Here is a 21970-nt window from a genome sequence, read left to right as displayed (position 1 = left end):
AGGTACGGTCTCACCAGTGCTGAGTCCAGAGGCAGAATCACCTCTCTGGGCCACATATACATAATGCTGTACCTGACAGACAACCTGTTCTCCACGCCATCCAGCTCTCAAGGGCCGGTGGGCACAATCGCCTGTGGTTGTTTCATCGCCCTCTAGCTCCGGACATACTCCCACCAAAGTCCATCTCACTGCACTGAGGGGTTGCATGAGCAGCCAGCGCCGTCCCCATCACCCATCAGCTGCTCCCTGTCTGTGGCACCACACTGGGAAAGACCACCGCTGGGGAACAGCCAGATGTGGAGACAGACACATCTTATGTCATCCCGGCCACTGCTCGGAGCTCTGCACCACCAGACGGGATGGTCAGTGGTGGGGCAAGACCTGTGCTGGTCCCTATCCACAGTCTGCCTGCAGCCTGCCAACATGCTTACCCGCACTGAGTAAATGCCCAGCTCTTCCCGACAGCCTTTGTCGCAGACAAAGAGCAGACGTTTGCTGCAGAAGGGCTCTCACGTTAGTCTGGACTTCAGGGGCCACTCTAACACCCATCTTGTTGCCTACAGCATTGCCTTGGCTGAAGGGGCAGCGGAGTTGCCGGCACACGGCACTCAGCACTCGCCAAGTATCTCAGCCTTGCTTGGTCAGTGCCTGACCTACAACATCCCTCCCCATCCCTGTGACCCTGAAGTCAGTGTCCTGGGTATATTACAGGGGGACAAACCAAACTGGAGGGAAAGGCAACATCAGAGAAGATGAAACTTGGAAAAAGTGGTGTTACAAATTTGATTTGCTGTGAGGAGAGGTTTGCAGACAGAGGTTGTGGAATTTTTCTCCCCACTGGGTATCAGTTTGCAAGAGCGAAGTAGCATTAATGTAGCTTTTACAGCCACTTGTAAGTCCCTCCAGGGACTGCATTATACTGAACAATCTTCTTTTTTTTTAATTTAAAAGATTTTAGATCATAGATAGAAAGGTGAAACAGATGTTTCCAAAGGCAATTCCTGTCCAGACCCCTACTCCTATTTCTTGAAATTGCTGCAATTATCATACCAAGAAGTGTTTCATATGTCAGGGACAAACCACCGGGGCCGAGCCAGGCAGCGTTTATTAGAGCGTTTAGCACTAGGAAGAAAACTACTTGTATATTACAACAAACTTCATTAGTTCAAGCCACAGTGTAAACTGCCACTTGGGAAACTGCTGATATAATTTTTAGCGCACACACAAGCCGTAATAAAAAGGAAGATAAAAAGCATTATAGTAACAGGAATGCTTCTGCTTCCCTTGGAAATGCACCCCAACTGCTCAAAAAGCTCCTGCGGAGAGCAGATCCCACACCATGACACAAGTGTCCTTGGCCCTTGTCCCCTCCGAGACGCCTTCGGGTGCGGGATGGGGCCATCACCCTCCAGGAGATGGCAACAACTAAGTGCTCTGGGCAAGTGTGGGCTCCAGGTTTGTCTGAGGGCAAACCTGGGAGCCCCTTGATACACCAGCAAAACCACGGCTGAAGGAGGACCTATCGACATCAACACCTTCTTATGAAGTCCCTCATGTGAACCTATTGAGCAAATAAAGTCAGAAACCAGCCAGGAGACTAGAAAGAATTAAGGTATTACAATAATTGTCCAATTTTAATGCAGAAGAAGGTTAATGATGGAAGCGCAATACTTATTTAAATACTGAAATCAGAAGAAAGAAAGTCAATAAAGAGATTCTCAAATTGGTTGTGTCATGGAACGCCACATCACAAGTTATTATGTTGAAAAGTCAACTTTTGGGAAACAGAACAAACACTCCCATGGTTAAAAGGGCCAATCATCCCACAAAGCAACTTACTGGTCCTTGCACTCCAGACTGTAAATTAGATGTGAAGTGTTTGGGCAACCTCCTTGGTAGGCAGGACACTTTATAATAGCCCTTATGAACATTTTCTGCATTCTCCTTCAGAAGCAGATGGATGCCAAGTCAAAAGCTCTTCAGTCCGACACGGGATGACTTTTAGCAGCATGGCTCTCATAACAAGGCATCTCGTGGCAGGGCACGAGGTCCTGCGGGTCGGCAGCTGCCCATGGGCATTGTCCTGCAGCAGCTGGAGCTCTGGAGATGGAAGCCCAGTGGTGCTGCTGTGCTGGACCAGTGACCAAGCAGGGACATGTTCCTGGCCAGGGACTTTTTGAGCGTTTTGGGTTTTGATCCTTTTGCATTTTCCAGTGGGAACACAGACGTTTCACAGAGAACACAACTGATCTTGCTTTTTCAGTCACCTTTTGAGGGACTTGGGAAGAAAACATCATCATCTGCAGAGTAAAAGCTGAAAACCACAAAATTCCCCCCAAAAGCACTTTTGTGCTCCCCCAATATACAGACTTTAACCACTTAATGTTGCTAATAAGGCTCCATTCTCCTCAGCTCCCTCTCACTAGGGCCATTACCCCAACTACATAATCCATCTAATTTAATACATACTTACTAACATTGAGTTATTCCTGAATTTAAACGCTTCTTCACATAACTGAAATTCACATGGGGATCTAATTCAAAAAAGTAGCACAGGCTCTTCAGTTTGTCTTTATATTTTAAGATACACTTGGGTGAGCAGCACACACCTACACAAGCGGCCCCCACGTGCTCGTACCCTCCCCTGCCAGGGAAAAGACCCAAATTCTAAAATTATCCACTCAAAACAAGCATTTTCTGAGCCCACTTTGTATCAGCAGTCACTGAGTAATTCACAGCAGATCTAAGATTAGCTAATGAAGCGCAGTGACTCATCAGCCAAGCCTCTGCGCCGCTGGGAAAATTCAATTTTTCATTAGCAACGGAGCTTCAGCCGTTGAAATTGTAAATAAATATGGTTTGGAAAGGCTAGAGCAACATAAGAATTCTTATTTAAAACTCATTGATACAGATATTTATGCCTATGATGCCCTTGCACTAATTCCGTCACTGATCACTTGTAATGGTGCAGGATCACATCTGGGACTTTTGTAGCGAACCCACCATGCCGAGTAGGAGAGGGTCTGGCTGGGCAGAAGCAGGCAGTGACAACACACCAACCAGCAAGTCCTGATTTCAAACCACTCGTTAGCTCACACCCATAGCAAATTAAAACCATGCAGAATCATTACAGGCTTCTGCAAGCAACGACGTTGTTGAACAAAATGATGGGGTGGAGGAAAGTCATAAAGAGAATCAAAGCAGAAAGCATCCCCACCCCCACACCAGGAATAAGACACAAAACAAGACCAAATTTCAGTCCTGGAGTAAGCGTGTGCTCTGGATCCAGGTGCCATGTGCTCCGTTGGGGCTACAGGGCTGGGATTGCCACCGTGGAGCCCGCATTCCGCTGCCCCTGGGCCCCCTGCTGCCATCCAGCCTGAGCTTCACCAGAACCAGCTGTTGACACATGGGCTGAGAGACCTGGCGTTACCATCGCCAGCCCAGCTTTGCCGTCAAGAGCTTGGCCCCACCCCAGCCGTCGCCCTCACGATACCCTCCTTGCGCCAGGCAAGGCTGCTGCTGGGGCATCAGGGTCTTAGCGTTAATTATTGTCTTTGCCTCACCAGGGCCAGACTACAGACTACTTTGCTTCCCTCTCCACCGAACAGCCATGGGGGAAGGATGCTGCATTTCAGGGGACTTGGCCCCAAATTGTTTTCCAGCTCCAAGCTGTGCAGTGGGAAAGGTGGCGCCCAGCACGGTGGGATTGGTGATGCGGGGCTGAGCCGCGAGCAGCAGCCTTAGACCCAGTACGGCCAGAGCAGGACCCCCTGCATCCCTCATCCTCATCCTCATCCTCATCCTCACACCCCTCCAGTGTCACACCACCAACACCAAAGATTTTCAACGAAGAAAACCCACCCCTGCCCTGTTCTCTCCCCTCGAGCCCGTCCATGCTCCAGATTCAGTTCAGCTGCGCCTAGGATTCTCTATTTCAACTATATTCTGTTTCAAACCACATTAGGCTCCGGCTATCAAAACCAAATGCTTCAGGTTTTGGTGCCTAATGAAAACCAGCTTACAATTTATGTGTTTTTCCTGAGAAATTACTTCAAAAAACAACTTGCCCAACTTCAGATTTACAATATGCACTTCAAAAAGAGAAATGGAGTTCATGGGAAAGAAAATATTTTCTGTACAAGACACATATTTGATTGGATTAAAGCAAGCTTCCTTTTTAATTAGGCTTACTGGAGCGCTGCCAGAGAGTCAGGCGCCCGTGTCTAATTCTCCATGATGCCTGTCAGCTCGGACAACCCCCACTGCCTGCGCTCAGCCTGGTCCCTCCTGTGCAAACTGGAGCTCAGGCTGGAAGCATAGAAATTCAGAGTGACACGGAACAAGGGCCAGGGCCACGGACCCTGTGGATGCAAGGAGCAGTGGCAGTCGGAGCGAGGCACCCCAGTGCCACCCTGCCAAAGGATGGGGCAGGGGGACCCAACCAGCTGCCGATGCTGGGGGTCCCTCCCCAGTTTCACAGCAGAGACATTAATCCCTAGACACAGAAAAAAACCACGTCAAGGCTGCTTGAAAGTCCTCTGCTACAAGCAGTAATAAAAAATGGATAGTAGTAATAATCTTGAAATCTAGCAAAATAAGAAAATTACTATATGCCGGAATAGCAGAGATTTCTTTTGCCAGCATAAAGCTACTTTAATCTTTGGAAGTTCAACTTCCCATTTTTTCTTGCCTACTAAGGGATACTGTAGCCTCAGCAAAGATTACTGTGGTAAGGCTGCAGCCAAGCCAGGAGGATGGATCGATGTAAAACAAAACTATTGCTAAAATCCAGCAAATTTGGCTGTAAGGACAGTTGCTCCCACAGGGAGGGACTGAGAACCCCATGAAAACCAAAGTGGTTCTAAAAGTAACTCAAACGTATTACAAGTGGCAAATGGTGATGCTGCCATCCTGGGCTGCACCTGACTGGAGAAGGAGCTTTGATTCACTCTGGTTTTCTGGGATGACACAACAGAGCTGATCTGTCTTCTCTTCAATCCCTCAGTACCTGGGCTGCCTTCCCACCCAGTGGGGACTTGCTGCACATCGCCCATCCTTACACAACCAGTCTGTCCTTGCACCAGTGGCAAAGGATGCACACCCAGGCTTTGTGGGCAGGTCCCTTCCTCCAGCTGAAGTCCTCTCGTGAAGCAGAAGCAGGGAACATGCTAGCAAAAGCTGCAGCCCATGTGTCTGCTCATGATGGGCTCTGAGCACAACGGGACTGGTGGCCGCACTGGCCCAGCACAGCCCTTGCTGTATCAGAAAGACAAGACTACCCCAAAAGGCACATATTTTTGCTCCATTCCCTGAGGGATTCTGCTTGGCCCCAAGGCCACATCCTGCACCAAGCGCCAGGATGCTCTGGGGACAGTGGGTGCAGAAGTGAAAAGCAGCAACTTCAAAAACCTACCTTCAGGTTTCTGAAATGCTGACATAGGCTGAGGGAGCACAGTAGCGCGGTCTTAGGGAATTGAGAGTCCAAGAAAACACCCATTTTAAGTAAAAACAATGTAGCCACGCTCCCTGTTCTTCATTAGGCTCTCAGCTTAATGTTTTACCAGCTTGTTCCAACACTTGACTGTCAACAAACACAACCTGTAGGGCCTGGCTGGCTCTTCAGCCACTCGCTCCTGCACCTCCCATATGGGCAAGCTGCACTGATGGTGCTTTGGGACAGGTCTGGGTCCTGTCTTCTCCTCCCTCCAGGTCATCTGACAGACCTGCTTGCCGAGAGCTTATTTATTCGGTCGCTGCTGCTGCTGCTCCCATTAATGTTACCACAGCTTCTAAAACACATACCAGAATCATCATGGTTAAAATGTTTTGAGATGTCGATGTTTTTAGTGAAAACCAGGAAAGGAGAAGCGAGGAGAAAAGAGTCAAAAATCATGAACTCAAAGACACACTGCTACCGGTTGTTGAGAATCCTCTCCCAGAGTGCAGTCCCACTGCCTATGACAAAGGAGAAGTTGTTTCGGAAACGGATATTCATGCCATTCACTTTAAAATGCCTTTTCCCCTATTCAGTACTAGGTCAGGAAGAAAGCTGAAATTTCACAAAGACGAATTATGAGAAACGCTTACTTCAGGTCACAGGAAAAGCTTGAGGAACTCTGAAGCTGGTATGAAAAAGCCAAGGTCAACAGGAATTTGTCCTGCAGGTACCAGTGTGCAGCCACTGCCCAGTCCCAGAGCTGCTTGCATGGCTGAAGAATCAGAGCCCTCTCTTCCAAAAACCATTTTTCCTTATTATTTAAGGCCATTCTGCTGTATAAGGCATTTTGGGGAGGTGCAGGGACTTCCCAGGCTGTAGCTTGAGGCGCCTCAGTGGGCGAGAGGAGGGGTGTTGGCGCACGGGCAGCTCCTTGCGGAGAGGTAAGCCCGGGCATCCTGGGACACAGGGAGCCTCAGTACAGCGTGGATATGAGGGGGCTTTTGGGACTCAGACACTGCTCAATGCACGTCAGACACGAGGCCAAGTACAAGGAATGTGGATTATGTACACAAAATTTAAGCTATAGATTCAGATTATTAGCAAAATGCCTTATTATAGAAAACACTGATAGGTTTTGCACTGGTTTGAATAATGTCAGAATAAAATACTGGACTAAAATAATGAACACTGCTCCCCGACAAGCACAGCTGGAGTGTTCAGGAAGAAACCTCCAAAATCACAGTGCGGAGCAGCAGAGGCTATAATAATCCTTTAGCATAACAAAAACTGAAATGCACTGATGCCCACCATTTCCTAAAGCCATGCACAATTTAAGGAGGGAATCCTTCAAAATGGAACAAAAGTGAAATTTCACAGCACACAGGAATCCGTTAGCGATGTTCAATGGGTAGCACAGAACTTATTACAGAGAATACTAACGACCACTTACTATTCCTGAACGTTGCCATTTAGGTTTTAACCCAGTGGTGCTTTTCCTCTCACAGAATAAAAGATGAAAGTAAGCCATTCAAATTTACACCATTAAAAATGACCTGTAGAAACTTCTACATAGCTTTTTAAAATCAGTAAGAAATGAAACATTAGTGTGCCTTTAGTTTATGCTTTTGCATTTGCTGAGAAATTATTTTCATTTAGCTGCATAATGGCCAGGGCGAAAAAAAAAGCCACTTGCTACAAGATCTTTGCTTCATGCCTTGCCAAAACCAGAGCATAATCTGTTCACTGAGGTGAAGTGAGCCAGCATCTTTGGCTCCCGTATGCAGTTCCACAGTTGTGCTTTTTGTCGGGATACTGTTCAAGGCTGGTGTTTAAACCCACCTCTGGCACTGAGCCACTCATTCAGAGCATGATCCCAACGTCCAGTCCACTCACATCCCTCCTAAGCATGATTTTCCCTGTTATCGTGCTTTTATTGAAACTCTCTGTAGTGGTTCTTAGTAAAGTGGCAAAAATCGGGTGACTCACCTGCAGTGCTTAAATTTCACTCATCTGCTTCATTCTTTAAGCTGGTGTTAACACAGGCATTAAATGCGTGTCAGCCCACCTGGCATCACAAGGGTGAAAGACAAAAAGAGGAGTCCCAGTGTGTGCAACCTTCCAGTCCTTTTTGGAGGAGGGTTCCCCCCCCACCCCAGCCCTGCAGAAAAACGGGAGCGAACCAGTTTTTCCAACCTTCCCGCTGCAGACACAGGTCCTGGCTACGGCTAACACAGACATTTTTCCCCTCCACCTCTGCATTGGCAAGGAGCCTCAGGCAGTAAAAGCCCATTGTTTGCTCTCTAAAGGGCCCAGCAATGTCAGGAATGTCACACACCCAGGTGCAAGGACAGCAGGAGCAGAACCCTCCATGACAAGGGAGCAGCAGGAGCCAGCAACCTGCAAGGGAAGACGGGGAAGGTTTTGGTACCAGGTAATCCCCCAAAAGCACCCAGAGCACAACCGCTTCTCTGGGAGCATGAGATGACAGTGGCCATCAAGGCAGAAGCAGAAGGCAGGCAGGTTTCCACTGCATGGTCAAACATCTGGCAGAGCACGTTTATGTGCACCAGTTATTTTTCTGCAGAGCCAAATATCGTGGGGAAAAAGTCTCTGACATCTCCTCTTAAACACCTTCATCCCAGGGACTGCATCCAGCGCTAGAGGATGGACGCTGGATTTAAGCTTACCTTCTCAATCCATTTCATGCCCCAAGCCTAGAAAAAACCAGTGGCCCCAAGTGTGAGGTATGGTAACTCTCACACCCAGCAGAAAGCGAGCACCTGGGCTTAAGGATGTTTCTGCCTGTTCACGGGATGTGAGTGACATCTGCTACCCTTCTCAGGAAGGTGGCCAGGACTCACCTGTTGTTCTTGGCATCTCCTTCAGCCAAAAAACAGACCTTCACTAGAGATGGGAGTAGAGAAGTGTTTTCCTGAGAGTATGGTGTGGGGAGGGATGTTTGTTATTTTTGTTTTACCATCTTTTTTTAATGTTTTAAATTAACAGAAGGCTGCTTGTAACTCCCATCAGCGAACCACCAGTAATGCTACAGCCAAAAAGGTTTGCAATGCTTTTTGGCAGGGATTTTGTACAATTAAGAACTGTGTGAACAGAAAACACAAAAACTACCTCACATAGCCATCAGCTAACCCTAGGCCTAGCTTGAGAAGATGCTAGGAAAAAAAAAATACACAAAGAAACTCCTGAAGATGGACAGACAGGGGCTGAGAAAGGTACAACTGTTTTCTCCATGAGTGGGAGTACTCACTGCACAAAAGCATCTTTGCCAGCCGAGTGGTCTGCTTTGGAGACGGGCAAAGCAGATGGCCGGGTAAACAACAGCTTCATAAAGGCTTTACACAAGGTGCAGGCACGCATTCCTTCGCTATACACTGCTGTCCTTTTTACACTTATTTTTGGAGAACAGGAAGCTTATTGATTTGTTTGCAGAGGTGGCCAACATTGGTCTTGGGAGACAGATGCCTTATTTCAGCATTACGTTTTAGTCTGCATGTTTTATACCACACTCTTACAACTGTTTTAAGGGAAACATATTTGACTCATTGTATGCTCTTACTGAGACTCGGCAGAAGGGGTTTTTTTTTTTGGTGTTGAACTCTTCTTGTTAAACTTTGTTGTTAAATAGAAAAGGGAAGCTCTGACCTCTCTTGCTGACATTCAAAAGACCACAATAGGAGCCAGCATGAACCAGGAAAACACAAGATTGTATGTTTTCCGATTTGCTTGTTCTCTAATCTGACAATAGTTCAGTGTTTGCTGCAACAGATCAGGAACAAACAGGAAGCAGAATCTGTGCAGCGATCCTGTAGCTCAAAGGTAATTTTCTACATGCAGACAACATTTTAACTAGTCAGGGTGACTCTGAACTGTTTGATTCAGCATCAGAAGCAACAAATTAATGTTTCTAGACTGAGGGAATCCAAGGGAAATCTAAACTAATGAAACCTCCCCAAAAATTTACCAGTACAGTTTCAAAAGCTTGTCCGTGGCTCACTTTAGTTTGTAAACCATTTGCACTCTAAATGTGGTACAAAAGCTGTAGGCTGTCTCCTGCTTTTCAAAGACTGCTAATCATTTCTGGTCATGTGTAAGGATGAAGATCTTTTCTAGCCAACAACAAGTGTCCAAAGGGCCTTCAATTACACTCGTTTATTAGCTGTGAACACAGAAAGTTAGTTTGAAATGGTAATTTACTGCCCAGCTGGAGCCATAAGGCTAACCACCCACCTCTACGTGAGCCAGCCAAGGCTGTGCTGCCTGCTGTTTCAGATGACTTCTGAAAGCACACATTTAGGACACAAACCCATCCACATTACCGGGTGACTGCTTGTTCACGTACCCAAAACCATTGATTCTCTCAGCCCTGCAGTAAAGGACATGAAAAAGCTTTAACATACGCAATGACAGCCACAGTTATGTGTTGCACATTTTCCAAGTTTTAATAGACACAAAAGTGAGTCCATTGTACTTAAGACACTACAATGATTCTGTTCTATTGCATGTCCTGTTCCAATTACATTTCTCAGAGTACAGTATTGAGTAGAAGTTTGGTAACTTTAAAATTAATAAGTGTGTGAAATCTGTAAGTAAAATAAGCAGCAGCAATAACTTTTGGGATTTTATCAAGGATAGCTAACTTTTAAGTAATAAATACATTCCAAGTTGTGGTTTTTGCTGTTCTCCTAGTTCACTGCCGTTTGACTTGTCAAATTCTCATTCTAGGGTAAGACATCCTTAAGACTTTCCTGCCAGCCTCGCACCAGGAGAGCCACCTAACTCCAAGTCCCGGTGCCTGTCACCTGTCCCAGATGAAAAGCAGTGCAATCTGACAAGGAAACTCGTCCTCCTGCCATGCGCACGGCCACCTCCAGATTCTCCTGGGAGCATGTCAGGACGTTTACAGATTTCGTGACCCTCTAGGAGAACAGCTGTGCTCTTATCTTCTGTTACCTTGAAGAAAGTGAAAGAGGGAGAGGTTACTGCAGGCGGCAGGGAATGGACCGGCATTAGCAGCGAGGCACACGCTCTGGGTTTCCTCTAAATATAGCCAGGAATTCTCCTGTTTCCAGCTGCCCTGGCAGGCAAAACCAGCAGCAGCTACAGCTTTGGAAGAAACTTGTCAAGTTAAAAAACCTAAAGTAAAAGTGTGAATTTTCTCCAAGACAGACATGATATGAATTTAAGTGATGATAATAAATCTTCAGTCTCTGGCTTAAACACTTATAAGTCCCTGCTTGGGGTGGGTTACTGTAGGTTAATCTGCCACGAGTCCCTACAGAGCGTGCCACGTGAAGAACATCTGCCTCCACTTTTCAAACACAGTCTATAAAATAGGATTATTTTCCCCTTGAGAGTAAGCCGTACAGAAGGCTTTCTAAGTACCTGAAACTGCTCAAGACATCGACAGCTGCCGCAATGCCCCAGTCATGTGTTAATGAAGAGGCAGAGAGGCCATGCCACCTTCTCTCTCTGTCTCTAGAGGAAGAAGATATCTAGCTTCCCCTCAGACCCCTCACCCACCACAGGCTCCCTTCTCACCCGGGATTACTCTTCATTTCAGGCTGCAGTAGCAAGTGTATGTGACCGGTGTCTCTTGAAGGACCGAGCATCGCTCCCCTCTCATGCAAGACAGCTATATTCGAGTGCACCAGAGCACAACTGGCCGGCCTCCAGGCAATGAGAGCATACGAGATGCTCTTGAAGTGCAAAGCAATGCGCCCCAAATCACAGCTACCAAAAGGTAACAAGGCCACCCATCCTCAATGCATTATACTGCTGTCAAGTGGCCTTCTCGCCAGCTACCAGCCACTAATACTAAGACAGCAGGCTTGAAAAGACACCTCTACCGGAGAGGGATGCACCCATCAAAACTAAAAACTATCAAACAGATAAGTCCTCATCTGTACCCCTGCAGGCAAGTGGTACTTGCACTGGCCCCGTGAGTCAGGTTACACAGTGGAAGCCTTGAAAGAGTTCAAAGGGAGCACCCACTTGGCTTCAAGATCAAGCGAAGAAACCAGGAGTTGTGAAACAACCCAGGGATACAGAACTGAATGAAAAAAAGCACAGAGATCTATGCTTACACTCTTCGATTGCAAAAGCATCAGTGCACCACACTTCAAATGCAATCCAGTTTGAGTCAGTTCAGAAGTCTGACCAGCCCTAACAGATTTGTGCCAAATCAACTTGCGTAGCCGAGTCAGAACTCCAGGACACACAGGCTCAAATCTGTTAATGCTACAAAAGAGAAGATCGAAGACCTTTAAAAACCTCTCACAGCTGAAGTTTGTGACTTAGAAGTACAGAGCACAGTAAACCAAGAATACCAACACCAAATGCAGGAAGTTGATCCCATTTCCAATGCTGCCGAAAACACAGCAGCACCTCTTCTGCGGGCCTAGAACCAAAAGCAACACTGATTTTCCCAGACTCAGCATCTAGAATGATCTTCAGGATTGCCTGTACATTTAAGACTTCAAAGAGCTGTTTTAATACACCATGAACATATGCCCTAAAACCTATATTTCAAAGCTACAATCAGGTTTCAGTATTTAGCAGAATCATCCCGCTCCTAAAAAGCTGGGATGTCTCACAACAAGGCCCTATTAGCTACAGCCAATAAAGTATAAGTATATAATTAATCTTGCAGGATACTCTACTCATTTGCTTTCTGATGGTGAGATTTCCAGGAGCACAGAACAAACCCACTTGCAGCCTTATTAACTCCACCTAACAAAGCCTTAGTGAGGTCCATGGACTTGGCAGAATATCCCTCAAACGGCTTTTGCAAAAAGCTGACCCTTTAGAGACAGATCACAGATGGGGAATATTTGGTCTAAACAGGAAAAAATGCATTTCCTTGTTGAGGAGGTTAACAGCAAGCCCTCAGGCTGGTTTTATTCTTTATGATTTTCACATTTGGAGGAAGGAAGCATCACAACAGAAGCACAATAACAAGCAACCTCCCAGTGAAGGCTTCTGTCTGTACAAGGGCAGATGCTGCCCCTTCGTAGGAAGAGGGATGAAGTAAAACCGCAGCTGCTCACTGAGACTACCTGGGAACAAAGATAAGGGATTCTCTCCTCTGGGAGCAGAAAGTTGGTGCTGCTGGCAAAATGGCAAACTGCTTTACACCAGTTGATGCTCCTTGTCTCGAAACGTCAAAAGCTGACCAGGTTGGTCAGCTCTGTGTGCCTGTGCATGGATGACTCAGGAGTTGGGCAGACTCAGGAGTTTTCATCCAACATGCGTTCAAGAAAAGCAACACAGCGACAGTCATGCATACGCTTTCACTTTGTCACTGGAAAACTTCAGAGATTTCTGCTAAAAAAAACCCTCCAGTGTGGAGCAGCAGCTTAAAACACTGCATTCTGGACGTTGCCGTAGCCTCAATACATGTATGAGTAACAAGCACATAACAGAGCGACTGACTCAGGACAACGGCATGATCCAGCAGCCTGTGTGCTAAGCTGTACGTTGAAAGGAAAGCCAAGAGAGCTCTCCTGAAGCCAAGAGCTTAATCATAATAATAAAAAAAATGAACTTTGGATCAAATAAAGCCATTCACAAATTCAGATTTAACAGCTGCAGCAGAGTGCAGAACGCTGATTTATCTTTGCAGATTACTGCATCCCAAGCGTGCTGACATGTGGGGGCCCTGCTCACAGCCCCCCTGGGGGACTTCGGCCCTTCAGGTAAGGCAAGTGCAGGACATCCCTTGCACCCAGTCCATGGTATGGGGAGTGCCCTGGGCCTTTTGCTTTCGGGAGAGTGCCAGATGCAGCGCTGAAGGAGGTTCCTGTGTGTGCTGGCATCCAGGGCTGCACTGCTTGGTGAAGACCGAGAGCACTTCAGAGCTGGAGTCAGGAACCCATCTCCTTCACACAGTTTCTCTGGAAATGCCCAGAGCGCTGTGGCACTGAAACCCTCTCCCACTGCAGCCCTGAAACTGACATAAGCCCCAGTTACCCTTTGTGTCCTGGTAGGTTGGGAAGCAGTGGCAGCAAGAAGCCACGCAACTTCTTTTGAGGACTATTTTCTAATCCTAATACAATTAACAGCAGGATGTAATTGAGCATCACCAAATCAGTCTTCCTCCAGACATGTCCCTGTGGGGGAAGGGCAGCGAGGCAGCCCTGGCTCAAGCTCAGGAGGATCAAGCAGTCATATCTTCCTGTAACCCTGAGGAGTACAGACGGGGGCCAGGGGATCCAGAGGACCTCTGACAGGCAGCCCACAGTCTCCCACAGGGCTTCATTTCTAAAGACAGTATCTACCTAATGGCCCGAGTCACCAGTGGAAAGCAAGGAGAAAGACGGAAAGGCTGCTGATGGCAGTGGTCCAAGAAAGTCCTTCCTTCCCATGCTTTCCTCCTGCAGGTGGGCCAGGGCAAGTGGGGTTTACTGGGTTTAGGATGGCAGCCAGGATCTCCATCCTTGATGTTCCAGACAGGGTTTTGGAACCACCTCCATCACCCAAGACATCAGGATACAGCTGACTAGAAAAGGCTGGCAGCTAGGTTCTTCAAATAATGAAGTCTAGCATCCCTCTATGAAAAACCCTGTATTGGGTTCAAGAGTTTTTTCCTTTCTGTGTGAGGTAAAGGCTCAAGTTACTGGCTTGAATCAAAACAGAGCAAGTCATCATTCATACAGGAAGTTTAACTAGTAATTTTACTACAATTCATTTCTTCAACTGCAGAGAGCACACAGGAAATACGTTTTATAAAGAAAACAAGTCTGTCTGATCCTACAATAGCAAGAATTTACTGCAGATTAAACAGGAGCTGGTATGTCAGTTAAAAGCATTCACCCCTTCAGAAATTAATCAACTTAATGAAAAAAAGCCTTCATTAAAAAAATGCCGTTCCAGAAGGACAGGCATACCCAGTGCGCAAGAGATGATTATACGACTGATGCAGAGCAGCTGACGGAGCTGATGAGGGGCTCAGGCAAAGGACGCTAGAGAGCATTTATGACACTCTTGCTAAGGCGAGATGAGTCACGTTTGCTTGCGCAGGCAGAGGAGCCACACGTGGACCTTTGCTCCATGCCGCATCCGTAGGGGCCGGAGCACAAAGAGCCTTCTGCTGCCCACAGGCACTGGGGCCAGCCCGGCAGCCTTGGGACAGGTGGGAGACACAGCCGTCATCCTCACACGCCAGACAGATGTTCCCATTGGTGCATATAGCAGGATCTCCTGGTCTGGGGCAGAGACAGCACTTTCCAACTAGAGCCAGAGATTTTGAGTGCAAGGACTGTAGGTATGAAGAACACAAGCACTCCAGAAACTGAGGCATTAAACCCCATCTCTGCCATTGCTGCCGGACATGAGAAACCTATTTTGGACATGCATAATCTCAGGATGTGTAGGAGTTCATGAAGTAGCCAACACAAAGCCCACGTGTTCTGTAAAGGTAGATATGAAGTCCAAAACAGATGCACCAAGCAGACTTAAAAAGAATGAGCCAGGCACCAGCTCATTCTCATCTACCAGCTCATTCTCTTGCAGGACAGAGACAGGCAAGAAGCTTCCTGAAGTCTTTTATTAGACAGAAGCTGGAGTTTGTTGCTCCGCCCACACCCTCTCACTCACCTTGATCTCAGTGCCAACAATGAATAGTCAGAGAAAAAACAAAACACAGCAGTGCTGAAAAACAACAGTTGCAAGTTTTTCAACATTTAAGAGTCTTTGCATTGCTTCTTGGGTACAAAGTCCTACCTTTGCACCCAAGCATTAAACTGGATAGTATCTGCATTGCCCCACTGTGTCACCAGGCCTCCTCAGCCAAGTGGCTGCATGTGCCATTAACGAGATATGGCTACTGTATGAAGGTCTTCATTCCAGAGAAGAATGGAATGCAAGAAGAAAAAGCAAGCACCTTTCTCTAAGCAGAGCTATCCCTAAGTTTCCAAAAATCTCCTATTCCTCCTTTGCCCAAAGCAGTCTTTGTGTATGTGCAATTTGGAGGCGCCCAATACTTTGCAAATATCTGCTTAACCGCAACACAAGTAGGATGAACTTTTCAGCTTTACCCAGAGAGGCAGGAAGACCCCCTCCCTGAGAGCTTTAGCCCATTGGTTTATCAGTGCTGCTCACTCCAGACCACAGGCCAACCAGCCCTCTGCCTCAGGTCCCATCCTGCCACACACACCTTGCTCGGTGTGAGAAGGGGTGTGAGAAGCCGCAGTTTTAGACATCGCCCTTTGAATTTACAAAAGAAATGAGCAAATAAATGCAATTCAGGAAAAACTACAGAAATTTCAGATTTACATTATTTGCGAAAGTTTTTAAAGAAACAAATTTTCAGGCTCTTCATCCAGACATCTTTCCTCACCATGTAGATGCCGCCTGGTCCTCCCACCCTGGGAAGCAGAGCTGCAGATGGGGCTCCTCCATGAAGCCTGGCCTCCTGACCTCCACTGAAAGCACCCATCACAACCCCTGCTCCTGCACAGATCCAACCAGCACTGAGCACGCCGCAGGCTAGTGACACCGCAGAGGGACACCCATCCTCTCTGCTCACCACAGGCACACTTGGCTATCACAATGAGCCGATATCCAAAGCTTCAGACAGGGCTTGGAGACACTCAGTCCAGCGAGCAGCTTGCTGGGCTTCCAAAGGAGGTGTTAAGCCCTTCAGTTGATACAAATCTCCTTCAGCAGCTGAAATTACAGCCCATGTAAGCAGATTGCATTCTTGGGCATCTGCACAGCTTGTGTGCAGTTAGAAATAGCACAATGTATGGCCTGCTAGCATTTCAAACAAATACGCCTGGGAGCAGAGCGAGGAGGGAAAGAGGGGCAACAGATGGCACAAACTGGGAGAAGCAGCATCAATCTAGATGTCCCCAAATTCGGTCGGAGTGGTCACAAGCCAAATGTGTAAGCACTTACAGGAACAGGGAAATCGTCAGGATGCTACCAGACAGGCAGCTCCAGACATCCAACGCTGGAGCATACAAGGACGCAATGCAGTCTACTCTAGACTTGTTCTCCTACTTGGTATTTGTATGCAGAGACGCCAACTCCAAGTTGTTCAGAGGAAGACTGAAAAACAGTAATTAAACTGGATGATTGGTTTTAGTTCACTGAACCATCTAGAAACCAGGCCAAGAAAAATCTCAAGCATTCATCTCTTGGGCTGAAATATTCCACTTGACCAGGTAGGTGTGTTAAAAATTTAGACATCGTAGCAATCACCAACACAACTTTATATAAATTTATATAAACTTTTTATGCCACTTGCTAGAGCATAAGCGAAGAGGTAAAAGGAAAATGAGTGATTTATGTTGCTTCATAAACTGCTGGCAAGCAGTACTGGCAACATGCACATACAAAACCCTGAACATCTTTGAAGGTGAAGTCATAACTCAACGTTCCAGATTTTACGTTGCAGCTTACTATATATAGCAAGTATGCAATAAGCTTTGATTTCGCTATATGTAGTAGCACCGTGCTTTTTGTGATGAATGCCTGAAAGTACTGATGCTGAGGGTCTATTAAGCTAACAGCAATAAAATTAAAACCTTCAAAAGCCAGCATTTTCAAGTTTAGTGGTTCCAGAGCTTGGGGCTAGAGGGAATAACAAGAGGGAGGAAAAGTAAAGGATTTTCCAGCCTGAAAAAGCACATGAATATACATATTGTAAACTCGTTTCATGTGCAGATGTATAAAAATCTACAAGCAATTTTTACTAAAAGCTTTATTGCATGAAAGGGCTGTGGAGGGGTGATCTGTCATGCAGATCTGTCAGGAAGATGTCAGAGCAGAACAAGAGGTCCAGCCTTGATGCACTGCAAGACTTGTTCAGTGTATGAGTGTCCGGGACCAACGCTCTCACCATGCAGTGGGGTCTGAGCAACACACGCTCCTCGAAAAGCCCGATGCCACCACGTGATGCATTTGCTGCAGCAGTGATAGGGTGGCCTTAGGAAACACAGCTCTCTTTCCCTCCTGAGCCAGAGCCAAAGCTGCAACCCCATCCACTGCTTGTTCCCAACACCCCGTGTGCGACCCCAGCCCCGAAAGGTCTGTCCCTGCTCTGTGCAGGGGTTGCCCTCCAGACCAAGAGGATGCTCCACATGCTGCATAGCACACTCACCAACATGATCTCTTTGGCAGATGAATGCAACGCCCTTGGTATGCCAGCAAACTTCTTTGTTACAAAACCAGAAATAAGCTGGGCTACTCATTTCATCCTATCGTGAGACTTCAACCACCCTGATATCTGCTGGAAAAGTGGCATGGCAAGCTTTAGGTAGTCCAGAAAACTCCTAGAGTGCATCAAAGATAATGTCTTAACCCAGGTAACAGACAGCCCTACCTAAGTGGATGCAACACTGGACCTGATGGTCACCAGTGTAGGTGAGCTCATCAGTGACATCAAGACCAAAGGCAACGGGGGCTGCAGTGGTCACACACTAGTGGAGTTCGGGGTCCTAAGAGATGTGGGACAAGTGAGGAGTACAGTCAGGATCCTAATTTTAGGAAAGCAAACTACCACCTCTCCAAGAAGTTCATCAGTAGGACCTCCTGGGATATGGTCTCAGGGAAAAGGGAGCAGAACAGAGCTGGCACACATGTAAAGGATGTTTTCCATACAGTGCAAGAGCGCTCAGTTCCCAGATGCAGGAAATCAGGCAGGGAAGGGAAGAGACCAGTAAGGCTGAGTTGAGACCTGCTGGTCAACCTGAAGAGCAAGAGGGAACTGCACAGTCAGTGCAAGCAGGGACAGGGAACCTGGGAAGTGTATAGGGATGCTGCCCGTCTGTGCAGGGATGAGGTCAGGAGGGCCAAGGTGCAGCTGGAGCTGAACTTGGCAAGGGAAGTGCAGACCAACAAGAAGGGCTTCTACAGGTATGTAACCCACAAAATGAAGGTAAAAGAAAGCATGCCCCACTGATGAATGAAAACGGTGACCTTCCATCAACAAATGAGGAGAAGGCTGAGGTACTCAACAACTTTTTTGCCTTGGTCTTCACCGGCAACTGCTCTCCTCATCCATCCTGGCTCAATGAACAGCAAGACGGAGACCAGGGGAGTATAGCTCCTCCCACTGTCACAGAAGATAAGGTTCTTGACCAACTGAGGAACCTGAACATATATAAGTTTATGGGACCTTATGAGATGTATCTCAGAGTCCTGCAGGAATTGGCCGATATGGTTGCCAAGCCACTCTCTGTATTTGAAAAGTCATAGCGGTCAGGAGAAGTCATTGGTGACCAGAAGAAGGGCAACATTGTGCCCATTTTTAAAAAGAGTAGAAAAGATGATCCTGAAAACTACCAGCCTGTCAGTCTCACCTCTGTGCCTCGGAAGATCATGGAACATATCCTCCCAGAAGCTATGCTAAAGCACGTGGAGGTCAGGGAGATGATTCAAGACAGCCAGCATGGCTTTACAAAGTCCCGTCTGACCAACCTGATGGAGTGACCACATAAGAAGACACGGGAAATGCAACGGATGTGATCTATCTGGATTTCCGCAAAGCCTTTGAAACAGCCTCCACAACATCCTTCTCTCTAAATTGGAGATGGGTGGACTGTTCAGTGAATAAGAAATTGGTTGGATGGTCTCATTCAGAGAGTAGTATTCAATGTCTTGACGTCCAGATGGGAGATCCATGACAAGTGGTACAGCTGTCACACCAGAAGAATGGGATGTTATCCAGCCGGACCTGGACAAGTTGGATAAGTGGGATGGCGTGAACCTCATGAGGTTGAACAAGGCCAAGTGCAAGGTCCTACACCTGGGCCACGGCAATCCCCGGTTTCAGTACAAGAAGGGGGATGATGTGATTGAGAGCAACCCTGCAGAGAAGGACTTAGGGGTGCTGGTTGATGAGAAGCTCAACATAAATCAGCAATGTGTGCTTGCAGCCCAGAAGGCCAACTGTGTCCTGGGCTGCATCAAAAGCAGCATGGTCAGAAGAGCGAGGGAGGGGATTCTGCCCCTCTGTTCCTCTCTTGTGAGACCTCATCTGGAGTATTGTGTCCAGTTCTGGAATCCCCAACATAAGAAGGAGATGGAGCTGTTGGAACGGGTCCAGAGCAAGGCTATGAAGATGACCCAAGGGCTGGAGCATCTCCCATACCAGGACAGGCTGAGAGAGCTGGGGTTGCTCAGCCTGGAGAAGAGAATGCTCCAGAGAGACCTTAGAGCTGCCTTCCAGTACCTGAAGGGGGTGTACAAGAAAGCTGAGGAGGGACTTTTTACAAGGGCATGGAGTGATAGGACAAGGGGGAATGGCTATAAATTGGAAGGGGGAAGATTTAGATCAGACATAAGAGGAATTTCTTCACGATGAGGGTGGTGAGGCACTAGCACAAGTTGCCCAGGGAAGTTGTGGCTGCCCCATCCCTGGAGGTGTTCAAGGCCAGTTGGATGACGCCTTGGGCAGCCTGGTCTGGTGGGAGATGTCCCTGCCCATGGCAGGGCAGTTGGAATTAGGTGATCTTTAAGGTCCCTTCCAACGCAAACCATTCTATGATTCTACGATCATTGCAAAAGGCTGCAGAGTCGTTGTTTGGCTTAAGGAATTTGAAGTTTATGCAACTGCAAGATTAAATATAACATTATCATGATAGCGACAGAAAGCAAGATGCAAAAGCTCAAAAGATTTTCTTATCCCCGAGAAAACTGTGGAGGATGGAATGCCAAAGAGTGCAGGTCTGGCTCTCAGAGCAGGTCCTGGACACGGGCCTGCCGCTGCTGCTCGGCACGCTGCAGGCACACTCCAGCTTTCAGAAGACCTGATTACCTGGAACAATGGAAGCCTGCAGTCACAAAAGCAAGATGAGTGAAGGTGAGCCAGCACCTGATGCTTTAAGCCAGACAAGAATAACTCACCAGCGTCCAGCCACCGCAGCAGCACAGGCACTGTGCACAGAGGCTCCGTACAAGAAGCTACAAAGCGGCATGAGAAGATGCTGACTAGGCATTTTTCTCCTGGCTAAACTAAGAGCTTCTTACGAATTTGACTTCTATGGGTTGCTAGCCTGCCTGTTGTTTATCTAGAGCCCCTGTTGCACCAGTCAGTTAATGGAAGGGTTTTAATAAAGTAATTTCTTTTGAAAGAAAAAAAAAAATCAGAGCAGCTTCTCCAACCTAAATCAAGTTTTTTTTAAAAGAAATGCAGTTGCTTCCAGCTTTATATGCATTCACAAGTTACCTGAATAGTTTGTACATTCTTTCCAGTAATTACTCTCCATGCTTTGCAGAACAGCATCACGTGCCAGAGGACAGCAAGTTTCACAACAGCAAGGGTCAACAGTCCCAAATTTCTGCCATGCCCCGGGTTAGCACAAGCAGCCTTAGCAAACCGCTGCTGCTGAAGGCATCTCTTGGACTTTTGTTCTTATTCAGTCCTAGTGATAAGAAGCCCTTGTGCAGCAGCCGAGGAAGTCACAGCAGACAGACTTCACAGCAGCAATGTACAATATTATCAGCCAGTTGTCCACTTAGTAACTCCTTCAACAGATAGAAAGCTGTGTTGTCTTGAAATGGCCTCAAAGCTTTCAGATCTAACTGTAGCTCAAGTGTCATTGTGGTCCGAGGACTCCAGAGTTGCAAACATTAGTGAAAACTAAAGTTACACCCTTCTGCAAAGAACAGGCAATGAGCAACTGATGGAAACGTTTCAGTTCGACCTTAAGAAAATTCAAGGAAACCTATAAAGTTCAGTCCTCCTGAGTGAAAAGAATTGGATAAAGGGCAAGACTCTGAAAAATTAATTGTTTTATAAAAGACATACCAAAACACCAGACATGCTCATCTGATAGGAATTGAAGTAAACATGACTGAGGGAACATGGGAAGTTTTGCTCTGCTTTTCTAGTTTTGAGCAATTGCAGTTATTTACCCAGCTATTACTGTATCATCTCCAGACAGGCAGACTGCGTTGGCACCTCACCTTAGACACATGGAAGGCAGAAAATCATCCTCGGAAAGCTGGCTGAAGAAGACCAATGACGTGGTGATAGGCATTAAATGTATCTATAGACCCACACAGAGAACTTTAGCGGAAGAGGGCACGAGGGGTCAGGCCTAATCCAAGCCATCCCATCATGTTGTTCTTACCAGACTCAACATTTCCTTTGTTCCCCAGGTTTACAGACCTGCTCCAGACCTTCTACTCTATACCTACAGCTCAGACACCCATCGTGTCTTGCAATAACCCAGGTCTCCTCTGGAGCAAGTGCTTCTTTTCCTTCTTGAAGCTGTGCTTTACAGTCTTTCCCTCGACATCTTGTGGCCATCCCTGACCACTAGTATCACATCGGCAGTTGGTCCCAATGGTAAGGACAGCATTTTCCTTAGGCTAACGTGACTGAGCAAACACCCTCCCATTTTGACTCCCAGATCTGGACTTTTGAGCTCATCCCTTCGAGCCAGACGCTTTCCTACTCGGCATGGACTGACTAGCATTATCAATCTGACCGATCTGAAGCATTAAGGGCCTCTTCATTCTGCCTTCCCGCAACTCACGACAGCAAAGGTCAGTAGCGGT

At 47.1% G+C, this 21970-nt stretch overlaps 1 protein-coding gene across 3 annotated transcripts in view; it reads right to left on the bottom strand.

Moving 5' to 3' along the window:
• Positions 1 to 21970, bottom strand: part of PWWP2B (PWWP domain containing 2B) — a 70015-nt gene that overhangs the window by 36098 nt on the left and 11947 nt on the right. The window contains exon 3 of one of the 3 annotated variants that reach the window (XM_054071566.1): positions 9875 to 10411. The exons of 1 other annotated variant lie outside the window; for it this stretch is intronic. The gene's annotated coding sequence lies outside the window, so the exon portion shown is untranslated. Of the gene's footprint in view, positions 1 to 9874; positions 10412 to 16362; positions 16511 to 21970 lie in introns of those variants that run through there. One more of the 3 variants, XM_054071568.1, reaches the window with a different exon arrangement.

Source organism: Cuculus canorus, chromosome 7, assembly GCF_017976375.1.
Source record: "Cuculus canorus isolate bCucCan1 chromosome 7, bCucCan1.pri, whole genome shotgun sequence".
In the NCBI taxonomy this organism is placed as follows: Eukaryota; Metazoa; Chordata; class Aves; order Cuculiformes; family Cuculidae; genus Cuculus; species Cuculus canorus.
The sequence above is the reverse complement of the archived record's forward strand: the minus strand, read 5'-3'. Positions and strand labels throughout refer to the sequence as shown.